Source organism: Dromiciops gliroides, chromosome 6, assembly GCF_019393635.1.
Source record: "Dromiciops gliroides isolate mDroGli1 chromosome 6, mDroGli1.pri, whole genome shotgun sequence".
NCBI lineage: Eukaryota > Metazoa > Chordata > Mammalia > Microbiotheria > Microbiotheriidae > Dromiciops > Dromiciops gliroides.
In genome coordinates, this window is record NC_057866.1 from 1,637,090 (window position 1) to 1,642,978 (window position 5,889).

Sequence of the window (5,889 nt, forward strand, 5' to 3'; positions counted from 1 at the left end):
GGCCCCGCCCCCGGCGCGCGGCGCGGCCGCACTGCGCAGGCGCCCGTAGGGCTCCGCCCAGCAACAGCCGACGGGGGAAGGGGGGACGACGCCACTTCCGCTTCCGACAGCCTTTGCGTTTCCTCCCCTTCCCCCCCCTCCCATTTTCCTGGACCGAACTGCGTCTGCGCGATTCTCCGTCCTCGCGAATGCCGTCTGGCGGCCACTGTTGCGCACGCGCAGAGCCCGGCCTGCGGAGGGGAGGGGGGGGGGGGTGGGGACCCGCAGAAGAGGTGGCGGAATAGGGGCCGGGGAAACCTGGAAGGACCCCAACCAGAGAGGGGCTAACCAGTCCCTGTCGCCGCTCTCTGAACTACCTCCGGGGACGGGGAGCTCACCTCCCCAGAACGTCCGGGTTCCAGCTGCAGCTTCTTCCCCCCACGTGGGTGGCTACAAAAGGAAGGCGCTCCCCTTCCCTTCCTCAGTTTCTCGAATTTGTCCTTTCCTGGATTCAGAGAAGGCTAGAGATGCTGGGGTGACCCACTCCCCGCAAAGGAGCCCGGACTGACAAATCCAGCCCTAACCTCTCTCTGCCCCAGCTCCACCCACGATGCCTGGGCGCTCACGATTTAGGGGTCATCCGTGGGTGGTGCCAAGGCCTGTAGACTTGGCGCCCCCCCCCAACATGTCCTATGGATCCTGTGACAAACGAGGGTCCGACCGCACTCAGGGCCGGCAGGAAGGCTGGTTATTGATCAATCTTGCGAGAAGGGATGTGGGGGGCGCCCCTTGTGCCCCGGGCCGACCTTCGGCTGGCTGTTCTGAGGAAGGGGCAGGGCTTCTGTCGAATATTTTAAAATACAGCTTTTGTATCTGCCTACCTCCTACAGACAAATCAGGGAAATAATGTTTTATCTCTCCTACAAATTAATAAACAGATCAGAGAAATTATATCTTCTATCTCCTACAGTGAACCAGATCAGAGAACGTGATATATCTGCCTCTCTCCTACAAACAGATCAAAGAAATAATGTTTAATTTCTCCTATGAAAAGAAATCAGAGACAGACAGAAAAAACATAAATATCAATTTAATATTTTATTGTCCCAAGAAGAAAGTTAACACAACATGATGATGTGGAGACTTCCCTCCTAAGAGAGAAGCTCAGAGACTCCCCATTCCCGAGGGTATATATGGCTTTAGTGCACTTATGAAGAGGCGTTGTCAGTTCCGATGGTATGATACAGAAATCAACCCAGAAGCAAAAAGCAGCTTAACAATTTCAGTTATTACAAGTATGGAGGAAATACAGAAGCATCAGGATAAGACTAATGGATTCCAAAAAAAGGGTTTGGCAAGGATGAGGATGCCCAGATGTTACCATAAGATAGGGACTTACTATTCTGAGGGAAGAGAAGTCACTAGGTAAGGTCTTTTATCTGCTAGCTATCTGGATTCAGGTTTGGAGTTCAGTTGAAGGACATTTTGCTCCTATTAATCCAGGGTTTCATAAAACTCCTTTTGGATTATAAGGTACCTCCATCAAATCCAGGTGATCCATATATTCATGTTAACACTTCCAAAGAAGCCCACTCCTGGCCCCCTTGACATGACCCCCTCCCCTCACATGCATCTTCATGTGTGTTCAGGCATAGTTAGATACTGCCCATAGACCACAGAAGCCCCCCTGGGAAAGGAGTCGGGTCGCTACGGTCCTATAGCCCAACCCAACTGACCAAGGCAGTCCAGAGGTCCTTGGTCTTCTTACTTGAGGACAGAAGTTGCTCCTGTTTCTGAAAGAAGTGGCCTGTATTTTTACTTTTCGCAATCCCGCCCCCCCTTTCTTTGGATACTTACTCACTTTTTCACTCAATGCCCTTTCTTCCCATCTTGAAGCTGCCATACACTCCTCCTCCTCAGACTACTTCCTCTCTAGGTATAACCTAAGCCTTTCCCAGGACATCTTCTAGGAGGAAAACTTGGGGCCTAATTAACCTAATATACATGTACCTGACAATGGGGGGGGGGGGTGGCATGGATAAGCAGTCTGACCACAAATCCAATAGTGTCCTTTCAAGGCTGGTTTTGTTCCTTGGAAAATTCTGACCTCTTCATACTTCGGGTAACAACCCACAGATATAACACAAGGAACAGATGCCAGTAGCTGCCAAGACTAACAGCAAGCATGGTTAATAGCATTAGCTAATATCAAGTCTATGTGATTTCAGCAATGTCCCCAGTGTCCATTTCATTAGCAATTTCATCTTGGACCTCAGATGTCCATTTAGTGTCTGCTCTCTGGAATTCCTTTTCTTGGGGCAGTCTGGAAGATGTCTTGTCTCCAGGATATCTCTTCAGTAGATTTAATTCTCTGGTTTCAAATTACTTGTAGCGACTCCTCAGATGTTCCTGTTAAAATCTTTGCAAAACAGATCTCAAAACAAACTGGTACAGTCTATCAAATTTTACTTTGCAATTACTAGTTCACATTGTGAAAACCAGCTCAAACCTGATGGCTCTGGTCTTATTACCAATAGAGCTATGAGGGGAACATCAAAATTAAGGCCTCATGGTTTACCTGGACCTTAAAGAATTTATGTCATGAATGCCCTGTGCTGTTCATAGCTTTATCTAACTATGTACCGGACATAAACATCATTAATAACAAGCCAAAGGCTCATCAGTGCCTTGATACATGGAAGACATATAAGCTAAATGTTTCAAAATACCACAGAAGGCAGAACTCTCAAATCTTTCCAAATTACATGTGCATAAATACAGGTATATATTTGATCTTAATGGTTTTTTTCAAAACCATTTACTTTTTAGTTTTTTAATTGTTAAGCATTTGAGAACTCCAAATCTAAATATCCCTTAATTTAAAGTAATTCCAATTTAATTCAATTAATCAATACTCTCCACAGGAGGAACAGAGACAGATGAGGACCTAATCCTCACATAAAACAAAACTTACAGAATGCTTTTCATAAGAAGATGACCATGTAAAGCATTTATTTTTTGTTTATTGGTTTTTGGGTTTTGTTTTTTTGGGGGCAGTCAAGGTGGGGTGGCATGCCTAGGGTTGAGCAGCTGGTGAGTGGCTTGTGTCTGAGGCTGGATTTGGGCTCAGGTCCTCCTGGGTCCAGGGCAGGTGCTTTGTCCACTGTGTCACCTAGCTGCCCCATGACAACATCTTTAAAATAAATTTAAGGGGTGAGAGAATTGCACTGGGAGAAGGGGAAAGGGAAAGGTGGAATGGAGTAAAGTATCTCAAATAAAAGAAGCAAGAAAAAGCTAATGGAGTGGAGAGGAAGAGAGGGGGAGTGGGGGGATGAATGAGTCTTACTCTCATCAGAATTGGCTCAAGGAGGGAATAACACACACTCAAGTGGGCATAGTAATATATCTTGCCCTGCAGGGAAGTGGGAGGGGAAGGGGATAAGAAGGGAGGGGTGAAGGAAGGGAGGACAGTGGGGAAGGGGCAGTCATAAGCAAAACACTTTTGAGGAGGGAAAGGGTAAAAGATAGAGAGAGTAAATATCATGGGAATGAATAGGATGGAGGGAAACAACAATAGTAACTGCGAAAAAAATTTGAAGCAGAAGCAGGAGCAATGTAAGATGAGGATAATGAGGTACTTACTTTGCTGGGCTATTGTGAAGAAAATTCTTTGTCAGGTATAAGGTACTATATAAATGTAAGCTATTCTTGTTTTTGCAATAATCAACCTCATGGGTGTTTTGCAAGGAAATCTCCCTTTAAAGTACTATATAAATGTAGTTTACTATAAAAAAACAAAAACAAAAACCAAACAAACAAAAAAAAAGATGAGCAGGATGCTATCAGAAAAACCTAGAAAGACTTACATGAGCTGATGCAAAAATAAATGTACTGTATACAAAATAACAGCAATATTGTAAGATGATCAGCTGCACATGACTTAGTTATTTTCAGCAATGCAATGATCCAAAACAACTCTGAAGGACTTATGAAAAATACAATCCATCTAAGTGAATCAAATTTACAGGAATCCAAGTCATTCTCCAACTGAGAAATGGTCAAAGATCACAGGCAGTTTTCTAATGAAGATATTGCCATATGAAAAAAATGCTCTAAATAACTATTGATCAGAGAAATGCAAATTAAAACAATTCTGAGGTACCACCTCACACCTATAAGATTGTCTAATATGACAAAAAAGGAAAATGATAAATGTTGGAGAAGCTGTGGAAAAATTGGAATACTAATACATTGTTGGTGGAGCTGTGAATGGATCCAACCATTCTGGAGAGCAATTTGGAACTATGCCCAAAGGGTTACGGGACTATTCATACACTTTGACCCAGTGGTACCATTGTTAGGTTTGTATCCCAAAGAGACCACAGAAAAGGGAAAAGGACCCACATGTACAAAAATATTTTTAGCAGCTCTCTTTCTGGTGGCAAAGAATTGGAAATCAAGGGAATGCCCATCAATAGGGGAATGGCTAAACAAGTTGTGGTATATGAATGTAATGGAATACTATATTGTGCTGTAAGAAATGATGAACAGGAGGAGTTCAGAGAAACCTGGAAGGACTTACATGATCTGATGCTGACTGGGAGGAGCAGAACCAGGGAAACATTGTACACAGTAACAGCAATATTTTGTGATAAATAATGGGGATAGACTTGGCTCTTCTCAGAAGTGAAACGATCCAAAACAGTTTCAAAGAACTCATGATAGAAAATGTTTTCAACAACCAGAAAAAAGAACTGTGAATTATGAGTGCAGATTGAACCATACTGTTTCTACTTTTGGACTGTTTTTCCCTTCTTTTTGAGGTTTTTCCCTTATTCTCTGATTCTTCTTTCACAAGATGACTAATGTAGAAATATGTTTAATATGATTGTACATATATAACCTATATCAGACTGCTTTCCATCTTAGGGAGGAGGGAAGGAAGGGAGGATGGGAGAAAAAAAATTGAAACTAAAAATCATGTGAAAACAAAAGTGGGAAACTATCTTTATATGTAACAGGAAAATAATAAAATACTTTTTTAAAAATGCAATCCATCTACAGAGAAAGAACTGATGGTATCTGAATACAGATGGAAGTATATTTTGTTGTTGTTGTTAGTTCCTTTTTCTAAAGTATTTTTTGTCTGCTATGTTTTGCATGACTGCACATGTATAAGTTATATTGAATTGCTTGAGTTCTTAAGGGAGGGATAGGGAGGAAGGAAGAGAATTTGGAATACAAAATTTTTAAAATCAATGTTACAATTTGTTTTTACATGTAAGGTGGGGAAAAATCTAAATAAATAAATATTTTTTTAAAAGAAGAAAAAAAAGATGACCTATAATATACAAATGAGTTTACATAAAAATTACCAAGTTAGCTTCAATTATAGCAGAGGACTTAGCATAACATTTAAGTAGTTAGTTTCAAAACAGTGCATATCAAATAAGTTGTCCATAACTTATGTACAGCATGCTTTACAGACAGATGCTATTAACACATTACACAATAAATTCAAATAGAATTGACTTTTCTGGGGCAGCTAGGTGGCGCAGTGGATAGAGCACCGGCCCTGGATTCAGGACAACCTGAGTTCAAATCCGGCCTCAGACACTTAACACTTACTAGCTGTGTGACCCTGGGCAAGTCACTTAACCCCAGTTGCCTCACACCAAAAAAAAAAAAAAAAAAAAAAGAATTGACTTTTCCTCAGGTGTAACAAAACATCCTATAAGTTACCTCCATCCAAGAAAACTGCTTGCATTATTTTTTTTTCCTTCACAACAAACTTAAGATGTTTCTGATTCAGTTTTTTTTTTTAGTGAGGCAATTGGGGTTAAGTGACTTGCCCAGGGTCACACAGCTAGTAAGTGTTAAGTGTCTGAGGCCAGATCTGAACTCAGGTAC